Here is a 16,998-nt window from a genome sequence, read left to right as displayed (position 1 = left end):
TGTGGGTTTTTTTTGTTTTTTTTTTTTCCTTTTTATTGGTACCAAGGATTGAACTCACGACCGCCTGCTTGCACGGCAGGTGCTTATGCCACTGAGCTAAATCCCCAGCCCCAAAGATGTAGTTTTTTTTATGTGTTTTAAAGTCATACAGTTGTATCCCACTATGCATGTTCTCCTAGAATTTGCTTTCTGTTATGTAAATTTACTGCTCATTAAAAATAATTTCTTTGAGTACTGGAAATCAAACTCAAGACCTCATGCTTGCCAGACAGGCACTGTGCCACTGAGCTATGACCCCAGTCCCCAAAACAATTTTTAAATAGGACACAGGACCTCACTGTGTTGTCCAGCAGGAGAGGAGAGGCTGTGCATGGGCAATCTCTCCCCACTGACTGTCTGTGTAGCCATCGATTGACCGAGCCCACAACACCCCCAAACTCTGGGTCTCCAGGGTCCTCCAAGCTCCCTGCCCTAAGTACACAGTTGTGTACCACCACCACCAGTGCCTTGGCCTTTTTAAATTCTTTTCTCTTTTTTAATACTGGGGCTTCAGTATTTTCTCTTTTTAAGTACAGAGTCTTACATATGTTGAGCACATGTTTTATCACTGAGCTATGCCCTTAGCTTGCTCAATTTTTGAATGTACTTTCCGCATTTCTCTAATTTACTTGAAGGATTTCTCCCCATAGCCTCTGGATAATATTAAGTCATTAGTTGCATGTAATGGAAAGATTCTTATTCTGCTTTCTGCCTTTTTATCTTTTTAAGTTTTAAAAAAATGTCTAGAAGGCTATTATATATTATACATACATGTATTATACATAATAAATATGTATTATATGTAACATATTAATAATTATCATATGTTATATGTAGTATATAATTATATATATGTATATATACACTACATATATTATACATACGTAAATACTATGTATTATATGTATGTTATTGCCTTCTAGATGACATTTTATATATATAGTGGTTCTGGGGATTGAACGTAGAGCCTTGCCAATACTAGAAGTGCTTTGTCACTGAGGCACATCCTTAGCTTCAAAGGTTGGATGTTTTCTTTCCTTTTTTTTTTTTTTCTACTGGGGACTAAACAGAGGTCTTTCCACTGGGCCACATTCCCTGCCCTGCTTTTATTTTGAGCAGAGTCTCACTAAATCACTATATTGCCCAGAGTCTCACTAAATCACTATGTTGTGATCTCCTTGTCTCAGCTTCCCAGAGTAGCTGGGAGGCACACACCAGCAGTGGTAGCTCTTAGTATGCACAAGGTCTTGGCTTTGCTTTTTAAATTTTTTTTTTCGGTACTGGGGATCGAACTCATGATCTCGTGCTTGCCAGATAGGTGCTTATACCGCTGAGCTAAATCCTCAGCCCTTTGCTTTGTGATACACATATGCTCACCTGTGCAGACAACACACACACACACACACACACACACACACACACACACACACACACACAGAGAGACGTGTGTTAAAACCTGATACTGACACTGGGGAAGAAGAGCTTGCCTACTGAAATAGTTTCCTAGTTGATCAGCAAGTCATTCTAGAGACACAAGTGGTGTCTAGGACAGCAGTTGGTGTTTCAACATGCCCCAGATGATTTCCAGGCTCCTAACATTTACAGGACGAAGAGACTATTTTCCAATTAACTCCTTCGGTCTTCAACTATAAGTTGAACAACAACAACAACAACAAAATAAAGCATCAGATTCAACAAAAGATAACAATCAAGAGTTTAATAAATTCCTAAACAGGAACAATCATATTTACAAAAAGATACTCCAAGACAATTTCTAGCCAACAAGTGTGTTAATGCATGCCTATAATCCCACTGTTCTGGGAAGCAGAGCAGGGAGGATTTCAAACTGGAGCCCAACCTGAGCAATTTAGGGACTTTAGTGAGACTGTCTCAAAATGAAAGATAAAAGCTAGGAATATAGCTCAGCGTGAGGGACCTGGTTTCAGTCCTCACTGCGGCAATAACCAAATAAAGAAATAAATAGAGTTGAAGATATAGTTCAGTGGTAGGGCACTTGCCTAATATATGTAAGGCCCTATGTTCAATCCCCAGGATGGGAACAGCATTTAGACATCCAGAGTGCCAGTATATTTATCTCTGGAGAACAGGGTAGTATATTCCTCCAAAAATAAGTAAAGGGTTACAATGCTTGTTACACAGCCCATGTCTTCCAGTCACAGAAAGGAGCTATATTAAAAGATGCAGGCCTCCACGGGTAGCTATGCTTTTCCACATATTTATACTCATTCCCTCTGCATCTTGATTCCTTTTGAAGTTTTTACCACAGCTCCATAGGAGTGGTCGTCAGAAACCTACCACTCACTGCAGCCTTACCCTGGACTCAAGCCTGTCGTCATCTGAATGGTCTTTATCTCCTCACAAGGTAACGGTGAGTCAAAAACTATTAAAAGTATGTGATGCATACAGTAGGTGATCATTCATCTGTACTGGCCTTTGTAGTTTTGAATTTTTGAAATGTCCCACAAAAAGGATTTAAATACTTTTAAAATGTCAGTATCATCAAAGACTAAATCAACTAGGAATCAGTTTAGGTTAAGGGACGAGGGATGTAATATTGAAATGTGACAGGCTAGAAATTCACCTTAAAGAATGTTATTGGACACTGGAATACAGCATCATGAAGAAGATAAGAAGAAAATAAGTGGGTCTCCTGGACCGAAGAAGAATCTGAAGTACGAATTGAAGTTCACAAAGAGATTAGAAAGAAAAACAATGAAGAGGAAGGTGGTAACTAGAGGCACCTTCACCTTGAGACAAACTCATGGCACAAGAGGAGCCATTTGAACCTGCGACTGCACAGTCATGATGACGTGATGGCTGGCAACCCCAGCAGCCTCTGCAGAGATAAAGCAGTGAAAAGGAGCAGTGGGCATGGAGGACAGCACTGGGAGGCGGTGAGTGCAGAAGACTTTGTCCTCCCACAGGGAGAGAGCAATTAGAAGGGAACCATTTTGGAGATGGGCTGGATAAGCCCAGAACCCAGAATGACTGCTGGCTTCCTCTACCAGCTCCTAGCTGGGTGCAGATCTGTGGAAATTGCTTGGACTGTGCAAGGCCGATGAGTCTGATCTCAGGGCAGGCCTGCTGAGATTATACAGTACTCCTCCATAAAGCAACTGCTGGCTTGCTGGGATAGACTGGCACAACGTGGGACTCTGTCTCCACAAGTTGTCTGACAGTGAACCAAGAGAAAATCCTGGAAGTGGATTGTTTATTTTACTTTTTCATTTTTTCCCTCTTCTTCTTCATTGTTTTCATATGAATGTAAAAGTGGTTCTTAATCATTGTGGGTGTGGTTCTATTCTGCTCTTCTTTTTATCTTTTCCATTTCTCTTTTCCTTTAGTCTTCTGTACCAGTTTCCTAGAGTTGGCATAACCCCCCTTTGTCCTCCAATTTACTTCTAATATCTTTCTCTTCTTCTACTTCTCTATTTTCTCCTTTATCCATTTTGAATTTGAAGCCTCAAGGGCAAAATTGACACATTATGGACTTATAATTGCATATAATTATCTGGTTTGTTTTATATCTGGTTATATGAGCACAAATCTAGTTCACACCATTAAAAGTTGCAAATTAAGGGTTAGCTTAGTTTGTTGTTTTCTAGGCTATGTTTGGTGCTAATGGTACCACTACAGCCAAAACTGACATAATTGTTCTAAACAGCTGTTGGTCCTGGTATTCCGCTACTGAGATTACCTAAGGGTCACAGAAAACATTGTGACACAGTGCCGAAGAAACAGGGACTAGGCCAAAAAGCAAAAATTTTTCATCTCCAACAAACTGAAGAGGTAAGCTCTTCCAACAGACTCAAAACCCAAAAACCACCTATATATGGAAGATACCTCAGAGAAGTAATCATCACCTAACAGTCCCAAATGCTAGGAATCAAGAAACCCATGATAGGCAACTTACAAGCATCACCCCAAGAATTAAACTGAAAAAAAAAATAGAGAAAAGAAAATGAGAAGACATTCAACCAAATGCAACCTCAGACATCCAGTTCGCCCAAGGCAAATCCAGGGGACCATGAGGTGGGACAATCTGAAAGCCCCCCACCAGATCTCTCTGAACTGGAAACAACAAAGCAATTGAATGGGGCTCTGGGAAAAATGAAATGAGAAATAATCTCTCAGATAACTACAGAGATTACCAACACACACTCACCAGGCTTAGTGATGTTAGAGCAGACACAGATCAAAAGAGTTTAAGAAAATTACGGATCAGCACAGGAAAGAAGTGGAATCCATAAAGCAGATTCAAGCAAATATCCAGGAGAATAAAAGCTCCACTGAAAGTACTGGAAGCAGATTTGGCCAATGTGAGGATAAGATCTCAGATACTGAAGATAGGCTTGCAGTTAGTGACCAGAAAAAGAAAAATTTCTCAAAACCAGCAAGGGATCATGAGAAATCAATCCAGCAGCTGCAGATGAGACAAAGAAGAATAAATTAAGACTAGTTGGAGTCAATGAACAAGCAGGAGACATCACAAATGACATTAAAAAATGTTCACAGACATGACAGAAAACTTGCCTGGTAGAGAAAAAGAAGTTGACATTCAGATAAGCGAGGCCTGTAGAACTCCAATTAGTAATGATCAAAACAAATCTACAGCCAGGCATATCATAGTCAGGATTCCAGAAATTCAATACAAGAATAGAAATCTAAAAGCTGTTAGAGAAAAGAGACAAATCACCTATAAAGGAAAGCCCATCAAAAGTACAGCTAACTTCTCAGCACAAACTCGCAAGTCAAGGAGAACTTGGAGTGAAGAACTCCAGGTTCTAAAGTAAAACAACTTTTAATCCAGATTGATGTACACTGCAAAACTGTCAAAACTGATGGAGAAATAAGATACTTCCATGACAAAGAATATCTCAGAAAATTTATAACCACCAAACCAGCACTTCAAAATGTTGTGAAGGACATTCTAGAAATAGATAATAAGGACTACAGCTCCATGAACCCCAGCAGAAGAAATCCTTCAGGAAATGTAAACATTTAGAAGGGGGGGGGCAACAATAGGAAAATAACATGACAAGGATTAGTCAATACATTTCAGTTATAACCATCAATGTTAATGGTCTTAATTTACCAGTCAAAACCACATAGACTGGCATAATTGTTAAAAAAAAACACAAGATCCAACAGTATGCAGCATACAAGAAACACATTTAATTCAAAAAGAAATTCATAGACTGAAATTCAAAGGATGGAAAACGATACTCCATGTGATATGAACCAAGAAAAAGGAAGGAGTAGCTAATCTATTTGCAGACAAAGTGAATTTCAAGCCAAGGCTGACTAAAAGAGATAAAGAAGGTTACTATATCCTCAATATTCCACTGTCACAAAAGACAGGCCAACTAAATAAAAAAAATCAATAACCAAATATTATAACTAAATCAAATTTTAAAACAAATGAACTTACTAGATATCTATAGAGTGTTCTACTCCCACAACATCAGAATACACATTCTTCTCAGCTGCCTGTGAGACATTCTCCAAAACAGATCATATACTGGCTCATAAAACACGCTTAAGTAATTCAAAGGAATTGAAATTATCCCATGCATATCAGATCACAGTGCAATTCCACTGGAAATCCATGCCAAAGGAAACCACAAGAACTTCATAAACATGGAAATTAAACAGTACTCTACTGGACAGCCAATGGGTCAGAGATGAAATTAAAGAAGAAATTAGACAGTTTTCACAATTGAATGATAATAATGAAAACAGTCTTAAGGGGGAAATTTACAGCAGTAAATACCCATATCAGGAAAACAGAACAAGCACATATAAATAATGTAATATTGAACCTCAAACTTCTAGAAAAAGAAGAGCAGGCTAAGCAAAAGGCTTGTAAGACTGAGGAAATTACAAAGATCAGAGCAGAAATTTACACACTGGAGACTAAAAAGTAATACAAATAATCAATGAAGAGTTGGTTATTTGAAAGATTAAATAAACCCTTAACCAATCTTATCAAAAAAGGAAAGAAAAGTCTCAAATCCATGAAATTAGGATGAAATCACAACACACCTTACAGAAATCCAGAAAATCACCTATACTTAACTTTGAAAACTTGTATTCTAATAAGATGGAAAATACAGAAGAAATGGACAGATTCCTAGACACATATGAATTACCAAAGTGGAATCAAGAGGATATAAAAATTCTAAGTAACCCAATATAAATAAATGAAATTGAAGATGTAATTAAAAAACCTATCAGCAAAGAAAAGCCCAGTCCCTGACAGATTCACTGCTGAATTCTAAAGGAAATTTAGAGAAGACCTAACACCACTACTCCTCAAACTCTTTAATGAAATATAAAGGGAAGAAATACTTCCAAATTCATTCCTGGAAGCAAGCATTACCCTGATACCAAAACCAGAGAAGGATCTAACTAAGAAAGAGAACTGTTGGCTAATCTCCCTAATGAACATTGATGCAAAAATCCTCAGTAAAATACTGGTAAACAGACTGCAGCAAATCATCAAGATTATACACCATGACCAAGTGGGATTCATCCCAGGAATGCAGGGATGGTCCAACATACATAAATCCATAAATGTAATACACCACATTAACAGAGCCAAGGATAAAAATCATATGATCATCTCAATAGATGCAGAAAAAGCTTTTAACAAAGTCAAACACCAATTTATGATAAAAACTCCACAAAAATTGGAATAGATAGTCTTTATCTCAATCTGATAGAAGCCATATACAACTAAGCAATAGCCAACACCATACTAAATGAATGAAAACTGACAACTTTCTCTCTAAAATCAGGAACAAGACAAGGACATCCACTGTCTCCCCTCTTATTCAATATAGTCCTGGAGTCTTTAGCTGAAGCAATTAGACAAAGAAATAAAAGGAGTAAAGAAAGAAAACAAATTAAATTATCATAATTTGCAGGTGACATGATATCCCACTTAGAAGACCTGAAAAACTCCACCAAAAGGCTACTAAATTTTTTCTTTTTGCTATTAGGGATCGAATACACAACCTTGTGCTTGTCAGGCAGGTGCTTATGCAACTGAGCTAAACCCTCACCCAAGATTATTAGGTTTAATAGGCAAATTTAGTAGCATAGCTAGTTACAAAGTCAACATTCAAAAATCAATAGCTTTCCTATAAATAAAAACTCAGAGAGAAATCAAGGAAATGTTGCCTTTTACAAGAGCATCCCAAAAGTGAAATACCTAGGAATCAATCTAACAAAGGATATAAAAGACCTCTACATTGAAAACTATATAACTCTGAAAAAGGAGATTGAAAAGAGTATTAGCAAATGGATCAATAGCCCATGCTCTTGAGTAGTAAGAACCAATATAGTGAAAATAGTCATATTTCTAAAATTGTTATACAGAGTCAATGCAATCCCACTCAAAATTCCAATAGCATATCTCACAGATTTAGAGAAAACAATCCTAAAATTCATCTGGAATCAGAAGAGACCTGGAACAGCACAGGCAATACTGGGTAACAAAGACAAGACAGGAGGCATCACAATCCTTAACTTGAAATTATACTATAAATCTACTGTGATAAAAACAGTATGGTACTAGCAAAAAGATCCAAAGATCAATGGAACAGATTAGAAGATACAGAAAAAACTCCAGACACACTAAGCCACCTTATCTTTAACAAAGGTACCAAACACATTCATTGGAAGAAAGATAGCCTCTTTAATAAATGGTGCTGGAAAAACTGGCTCTACAAATGTCAAACACTAAAACTGGACACATATCTTTTATTATGTACTAAGCTAAAATCAGAATGGATCAAGGATCTTAATATTAATACAGAAACATTAAATCTTCTAGAAGATAGAGTAGACAAGACTCTTAAAGAAATTGTTGTAGGCAAAGAGCTTATGAACAAAACCCCAGTTGCATAGGAACTATCACAAAGAACCAATCACTAGAATCTCACTCTACCAAAAAGCTTTTGCATAGCAAGAGAAACCACAAACAGAGTGAATAGACAACCAACCACATGGGAGACAATGTTTGCCAGCTGTATCTCAGACAAAGGATTACTATTGAGAACATATGAAGAACTAAAAAAATCAGTCCTTCCAGATTTAAAGACCCAATTCAAAAATGGACATCTGAGATGAATATATACTTCCCAGGGGAAGAATTACAAACATCAAATAAATACGTGAGTAAATGTTCAACATCACTGGTCACTTGAGAGATGCAAATTAAAACAACACTGAGATTCCACTGCACTCCAGAAAGAATGGCTATTATCAAGACATCAACCAATAACAAATTCTGCAGAGGCTGGGGGGAAAAAGGAACGCTTTCTTCACTGTTGGTGGAAATTCAGACTGGTGTAACCTCTATGGAAATTGGTGTGGAGATTTCCCAGAAAACTAGGATTAAAGGTCCCATTCAACCCATTTCCCTTCTGGGTAGCTTCCCAAAAGAATTTAAAACATCATACCAGAATAATATATGTGCACCCATGTTTATGGCAGCACACTTTGTAATAGGCAGATCTTGGAAACAACCTAATTGCCCAATGACTGAGGAATGAATAAAAAACATGTGGTGGTTTTTTTTGGTGGTACCAAGGATTGAACTCATGACCTCATGCTTGCCACACAGGCGCTTAGGCCAGTGAGCTAAATCCCTGTCTCCAAGATGTAGTATTTTTACACAATGGAATATTACTCAGCCACAAAGAAGGATAAACTGGAGACTTTTATAGGTAAATGGATGCTTCTTGAGAACATAGTCATTAGTGAGATAAGCAAGATGTGTGTAAACATTGTATTGTTGCATTATTGTGAGAAGCGGAAAGAAAAAAACATGTTTATGTGTGTGTATATGCATATGAAAATAGTTAAGATAGTTATACTACTGATTTCTCTGAGTTCACCGAAGAGAAAGATTTGTGCTGACATTATTTGGATAATTGAATGCAGATGTCTTGTCCTCTGGGTGAATGATTTAGGGATGACAATGTGCAATGTATGTACCATTGTTGCCCCCTGATTGATATGTTTTGAAATTTAGTTTTAGTTTTCTTTTCTTCTTTCTTTCTTTCTTTCTTTCTTTCTTTCTTTTTTTTTTTTTTTTTTTTTTTTTTGATACTGAGACTTGAACTTACCACCTCGCTCTTTCCAGGCTTGAGTTGCTGAGCTAAATCCTCGGCTCTCTTTTTCTCTTTCTACTTGAAATAAAATGGACTTGGGAAAAAATAATGTTATTGGAATGACCAGGGAAACTGAAATGGGACTATACACTGGACAGCAGTGCTAGCTGAATGTTAAATTTCCTGAGTAAATAATTATGATGAGCTCCGTAGGAAAATGTCCTAAGGAGTTTAAAAAATGGCGACTTGCTAGGGGATTGGGCGGAGAGTCTCTCCGGAGAAATCATATTAGATGCTAGAATATGACAACAGGAGAGGGGCAGACGAATGGATGATTCTTATTAACCAAGACAGCACAGCTGGAGGATTTAAGGTCATGCTGAGACTGCGGCGGCTGCTAACAGAAGTCTGCAAATTCCGCACCTTTAATGCAGCACACTGACCAGTGGGTCCAAGAGGAAAAGCTGTAGTGGCTTTTGGTGACTGCTGGAAATTGAGACCCGGGACCCCGCGAAGCAGCCAGGATTGCCCAGCTGCACTGGAGGAGATTGTGAGAAGCTCTGGAGGTCCAAAGCCAAACACTGTGGGGTTTTCTGACCATTCCGTGCTGTGTCAGGAATACAGTGAAGGCAAGAGGCGCAGTGTGCAGTAGACAAAAGAGGAAGACCTGCACTGAGTCCTGGTGAGTACTAGGGACTGGGTCCCGCGGCTGCTGTGGCTGGCTGGAGGACGGGAATAGGAATTGGGCAGAGCCCGCCACCACAGCAACATCAGTAACACGGAGAGTCTGGTGGAAGACATCTTGGAGTTGGGCAGAGCCCACGGCTCAATGACATCAGACAGTCGCCCTTGGCTTAGAGAGGTCTGGTGGAGGACATTTTGAAATTGGGCAGAGCCTGGTGCCATGACAGCATCAGCAATATAGAGAGAACTAGTGGAGGACATCTTGGAATTGGGCAGACCTGGTGCCTCGGTGACATTAGATAGTCGCTCCTGGCACAGAGAGGTCTGGAAGAGGACAGCTGGGATTTGGGCAGAGCCCTGTGCCACGGTGACATTAGTCAGCCGCTTCTGGTGCAGAGAGAACCGGCAGGATCTGCTGAGGCTGAACCAGGCCTCTGGTTGCGACCCAATGAGCAGATACAAAATAGTTGCAACTCTGTGACATCCACAAAGTACAGCCTAACTTGCGGATTGACTGGCACAGAGGCTGGAGGCTAGCCTGCACCATCCCTGCATCCCTGCCTACCTCAGATAACAGCAAATTGGGGAGGACAGCAAAAACTCAAGTCTGCACGCTTCTGAAAGGCCATAGCAATATGGAGAGGATCAGAGACACCCAGGACACTCCAGTCTGAAAGAAACCAGAAACATGACAAGAGATAGAAATTTTAAAAAATCTCTAGCTGCCCAACATGAGAAAATAAGCCCAGGAGAAGTAAATACAGAAGAGAACCAGCACAGTAACCATTCAATACTGGACACAGCATCAGCCATAATAAAAAAAATACCTCCATGACCTCAAGATGAATTTAAAGCTGTACTCCTGATCCAAGTGAGGCAAGATATAAAGAGATTAATTAAAGAAATGATAAGCCCCACCCAAGAGAACACAGATGGAAGAACGGAGGAAATCAGAAAAGAACGAGAAACTTCTGAAGAAGAATTTAAAGATAACTTAGAATACATGAAACAGATCCAAAGAGATTACCAGGAAAATAAAAACTCCATCAAACACTGGCAAAATGCCTTGACAGAAACTAAAGTTAGCCTTTCGAAACTTGAAGAGAGATTTATGATATATGATCGTGAAAGAAAAGATCTCTTAAAAATAACAAGGAACCAGAAAGAAACAATTCAAAGGCTAGAAGATGACAAAAGGATACATAACTTAGGAATAAAGCATGTGAGTGAGGAAGCAGGAGCAACCAAAAGTGAAATACAAAGAATATTCACAGATATATTAAAGGAAAATTTTCCATGTATAGCAAAAAGAAATGATATCCAGATAAAAGAGGCATACAGAACACCAGCTACCTACAACCAAAACAGATCTACACCCAGACATATAATAATCAAGATTCCAGAAATCCACCAAAAGAACAGAATATTAAAAGCAGCCAGGGAAAAGAAGCAGATTACCTACAATGGGAAAATTATCAAAATAACAACAGACTTACCAACACAAACCCTTAAATCCATAAGGGAGTGGGGAGAAATATTCCAAGTCCTGAAAGAAAATAATATGCAACCAAGACTCATATACCCATCAAAACTCTCTCTCAAAATTAATGGAGAAATAAGATGCTTCCAAGACAAGGAGGAACTGTGGAAGTTTATGGCCACCAACCCCAACCCTACAGAGAGTGCTGAAGGACATTCCAGAGAAAGAGAGGAAGGGATACCAGGATTCCAGCAACAGTGGCAGAGAGGCCTCAATGAACGGGGCAGACAGTGGAATGAGGGAGTAAGGTGGACAAATTATAGCAGTAAAGTGGAGTAGCAGACATGAGGCAGAGATGGTAAGCTATAATCTTTAGCACAGATAGCTTTGATACACTATAAAAAAAGGCAGAGGTCATTGTTAATAGTGTATCAGGATTTAAAAGACACAGTAGTCTTATCGCCCTGTTTAGTTTGAATTTAATTTGTTCTGGTCTGTCCATTCATATCAGATTTGAGGACACAGACATCTGACCCAAAAATAGCAGGTTATACCATGGTAACTATCCTTAATTTCCTATTAACTTAAACTGAAATCCTGTATTACTTACATTGTCTTACTATGACTGATCTTATTTGAATCCGATTCATAAGACCGCGGTTTTGCCTTGGCTGATTTTATTTGAATTTGGTATGCTTGATAGTATCAACCCTGAAAGTAGAGGCAACTACTCTGAAGATGACAAGATGTAGAAGATATCCATACTGGCATTGATTATTAACAGCTCTCAAGTCCTACAGTTTTCAAAGTTGTGTTTTTATAAAAATAGCTAGGTAATACTATGCTTAACTATATTAAATCCGATGATGTGGACAAATCTATTGAAAATAACAAGAGAAAGCATAGTAACTATGGTAGATCACCTAATATTGTGGTCTGATGTGTCTTTTTCACTGCATGTTTTTCTAGGAATTTGTTTTGCTGTCTTGTTATGATTTGTTTTTCCCTATAATACAGAGAGGATAGATATACATGTAGGAATTCACACATGAGAAGATTTTTAAAAAACTATTTATGGGGGGGCTGGAGGTTTAGCTCAGCGGCATAAGTGCCTGCCTTTCAAGCAGGCAGTCATGAGTTCAATCCCCGGTAACGATAAAAAGGAAAAAGATAAAAAAAAATGCAAAAAACAAAAAGACTATTCATGGGAACAGATTATATAATGCAAGATGTAATGAACAGCTACTCTGAAGAAGAAGAGACACTAAGAAACCCAATGCTAACTTTGTAGCATTATGATATAAAATCTAGCAATACTATTATTTACTGATCAGAGTGATATTAGTCTAGACTCTTAAGTTCAATTTCAGCATACATAAAGATAAGGACAGCTACTATGAAGAGAATGAGAGATGCGATGGTAGTTATTGACTTCCCCAATGTCAAGTCTTGAAGACCTAAAAAGCCTTCATCATCCTGTAGTGATTTGATTAGTTCTATAATATGTAGTATGTATTCAATGTGTGTGAAGATGGGGACAATTATTTGGAAGAAACTAGAGACAATTAGATAAACAGTGAAGATCTCCAGTGGACTTGCTTTGAAATCTGTATTTCTTTAAATTGTTTTTTTTTAACTGTTTGGTTCTGTTTTGATATGTCTAATCTTACCCTCTTTAAGATAAAAAACAAGTGTGTAGGACTGATAACCATATTACTTTTTGTTAGATCATTGAACAGAACTGTTGGCAGTGTCCCTATTTGAATGTCATTTTACATACTTTAATTTTGTAACCTGAACAGCTATTTCTAAGATAATATGTAACTTATCAACTGGTGATTTCTTACTGTTTATTTTTCTGTATTCTTTCTACTCTCTTTTATCTCCATGTATTTTTTTGTTTCTTTCTCTTTAAATAAAAAAAAAAGAAAATGTCCTTATTTTTAGGGGACAGAGTCGAAGTGCTTGGGATAAGGTGTCATGATGTTTGCAAATAGTTCACAAAAAGGCCTAGGAAATACCTGAACAGATCACATAAAATGTAGCAAAATGTTAACAACTGGTGAAACTAAATGAAAGGTATAAAAAAAAGGTATTCCCCACAGGTTTAAGAATTTTCAAAATAGAAAGTTAGAAGTAAAGGAACGCAGTAAAATACATGTGATAGTATTTAAAATAAAAGCAAAAATCCCAGATTCCTAAGAATATATTTTAAAACTAATACTACTAAACTTTAGGTGAGAAGAGAGGATGGATAGAAAAGCAGTGACTGAAGAACTAGATTGTTCAGAACACACATCATGTGCAATCAAACACTTCGCAAATGCGATTTGTAAATTATTCTTATGTTGTAAATAGGTTGTCAGTCATGATTTTAATTTTTGGTTTCTCTAAGTATTATTGAGTAGTGTGACTTAATGCCTGTTTATTTACACACTGGCTCCCACCCATCGCGGAACAACTGTTGTGTGCTTCCTAGGGGTTTGGAGGAATGCTGCTCAGAACTCTTCTCAGAACTGTTCTTTTTCTGCATGATTGCTCTTGGCCTGACAGATTATTTTTCTTATTATAATCATTTTAAAGACAGTATTACGCTGATTAAAAACATGCTGTACTGCCACTACGCTTTGAGCGATTTCTCATTACATAGAAGTTTAGGCCAAGAAGTTACGAAGGATGGAGTTGCTCATCAAGAAATTATAGAAGCAATGCACCCAACTCCACTGGTTCCTCTAGGACTGAGCACACATAAGGGAAGCGTGTGCTCTTCTGGGCATCTTGTTCCCTTCAGAGTTGGCTTTGGTGGGGTGCGGAGGGCTTAGAACCCAGGGATTAAATCACGCAGAGAGCGTCACTGAAGTGAAGTGTCATCCTTACTTCCCCCTCTGTCACACTCAAGGACCCCTGCAGGTAACAGAATGACAAAATTGATTAATTTGGAAGATTCTGTGAAAATGCTAAAAACATTTAAAATCTGTTGGAAGCTGGCATGGAGCTAGCAAGTAAAATTTAAGGAATTTGCTAAATGTAGGAAGCACAATAAATACCCAAAGGACTCTATGGTATTTCCAAAATAAAACAAAATGGGAAACAACCTGTCACCTGGGGGAGCAGGACAAAGGAACTGACCTTGATCAGGCATCCAGACTATGAATTCCCACAAACTGGCCCTGCAAGCAACTCAGTTTCTGGCACAGAGTCTGAAAATGTCCAAGGCGAGCACCTGACGTGGCCTCAGATTGGAGCATCCTCAGGAGAACGGCTTTATAATACAGGAACAATTTGTGACAAGGAGAAATTATACGCTGCCTCACGCACAAGGTTAAAAAGATCCTTCAAGAATTTCAATTTTAAGACAGAAACTTCAACATTCTTAGTAGAAAGTAGAGTGGATTCCCTTAGGGCTAGGGGCAGGATTTCCTGAGACAAAGGGAAATATTATTTATATTAATTAAATTATATTTTTATATATTATATAATTATAATTAATATAGACTGATAAAGTCCTACAACATGAAGATTAAGAATGTTGTTCATGGGCTAGGGATTTAGCACAGCGGCATAAGCACCTGCCTTACAAGCAGGCAGTCGTGAGTTTGATCCCCGGTACCGATAAAAAGGAAAAAAGACCAAAAAAAATTTTTTAATAAAAAAGAATGTTGTTCATCACAAAACACCTTAAAGAAGATGAGAAGACAAATTACACTGGAAGATGTAATTCACAGTATATATAATTCAAAGAGGAGGAGAAAGGCAATGAGAGAATATGTGAAATTTTTCAGTGACTTTATATCTTCAAGATTTTATCTTTTACAATATTCGTCTGTCATGTTGATTTTAAAAATAAGATAGAAATATCCACTAAAATTAGATGCAGGATCCTCTTTACAAATCTATTTATTTTTGCAGTACTGTGGATTGAACCTTGAGATTAGCAAGTATGATGCATGGTGTGTCTGCTACTCAGCTGCATTCTGAGCCCTCCCATCATAGATATTACCCATGGAAAACTGAGCAAGCCTAGAGGATGTGGATGAGCAAATTCACTACAGTAATATCATTCCCTCTAGTCAAATGATTGAAATTTTCCACTGGGATCCTGTTGTGGTGCATGCCTGTAGTCCTAGCACTTGGGAGGCAGAGGCAGGAGGACTAAAGTGAGCTCAAGGTCAGCCCGGGTTATATAACAAGTTCAAGGGCAGCCTGAACTGCCTAGTGAGACCTTGTCTTGAAAAAGAAAAAAAAAAAAAAAAAAAAAAAGCAAAACAACCAAAAAGAAAAAATTTCCATTGCAAAGTTTTAACGCAAATGCATTATACCTAATCTGAAGCACAAAGTAATTTGTATAGCACATCCTATCTATCCTAAAATTATCACCAGTATTTCTAGAAATGTGGTAGAAAATGTATTAGAACTTGTAAAGTACAACACATACCAGCCAGTGGCAGGGGGATGGTGTGGAAATACCTATTTTGAAGAGATATTGGAAGCAAAGATTGGAAGTGCATTGTTACCCTGAAGGAGAGGACGTGAGTGTGTTACACAGTGTTTTCAGTGGGCAAAATCTCCCATGATTAAGTTTTTAATTAAAACTAAAATCATTGGGAGAAGTTGTGGGCTGCAGGGAGGAGAGACAAGAAGCCAGCCTCTTCCTGTGAGCTGGCTGGCGTGCAGGCTGGGAGACAAGAGGAGCTGAGTGCCCCATCCCCATCCCAGCATAAACCACCAGCCTATCCGGAGAAATACAGGGATGATAGTTACTGAGGTAGAAAAAACCCACTTAATGCTTGTGGTGTTTAGTATGTGATTGACTTTGCAGGCCTAAAGCCAGTGGCCTGAGCACCTATTTGGAGGATAACAATATGCAGTATAGCAACTGTGGGAGATTTCCTTTTGAAAGTGGTAGCCATTGTTAATTCCCAATAACCTTGTTTTAAAGTCCCGAATCATTTTCATTGTTTTTTTTGGTTTGGCTTTATTCTGTTCTGTTTTGTTTGATTTTATTATATCTGATGGCATGGGCAGCTATTTAAAAAATAACAAGAGGCATTATGGTAGCCATTGTTGATTTCCTGTTATCTGTTTTGAAGTCCTGTATCACCTTCACTGTTTTGTTTTGATTGCTTTATTGTGTCACTTTGTTTGAAGCATGATACAGTGGCTTGTGTGATTTTGAAGCAGTAATCTTCGGAGAATAGCAAGAGAACCGGAGCGGGAGGGAGGGAATTCACAGGTTCCTCGGTAGTGTAGTGTTATCCTGGCTCTTATCCTGACGCCCTCCTCATCCTTGGGCCTGTCGCCACCAGGGGGCACTCGCGGTCTTAGGACCCATCTGGGTTTAACCTATATTGGTGGGGAAAAAAGTTTTCCTGCCATTTGTTTTTCTTTGTACATCTTTTAAAAATTTAAAAACTTTTTAAAATTAATACAATGACAATTCACCTGAGAGTTTTATCAGAAATGTCCTAAAAATAACATTTGCCTAAGCAAGCACAGAAGCATTAAGACAACTTGAAAACAATTCAACATATAGTTCATGCTTAGATTTTCCCAGTTGCCCCTTGCAATACGGTCAAGGTTCACACATTTTATGTGGTTTCTCTCTTACGTCTTACTAGTTACCCTACTTTTTTATTTTTCCTTTATGAAAGT

The sequence above is a fragment of the Cavia porcellus genome, unplaced genomic scaffold (genome assembly GCF_034190915.1).
Source record: "Cavia porcellus strain 051 isolate PalLab524CR breed Dunkin Hartley unplaced genomic scaffold, mCavPor4.1 scaffold_16, whole genome shotgun sequence".
NCBI lineage: Eukaryota > Metazoa > Chordata > Mammalia > Rodentia > Caviidae > Cavia > Cavia porcellus.
The sequence above is the reverse complement of the archived record's forward strand: the minus strand, read 5'-3'. Positions refer to the sequence as shown.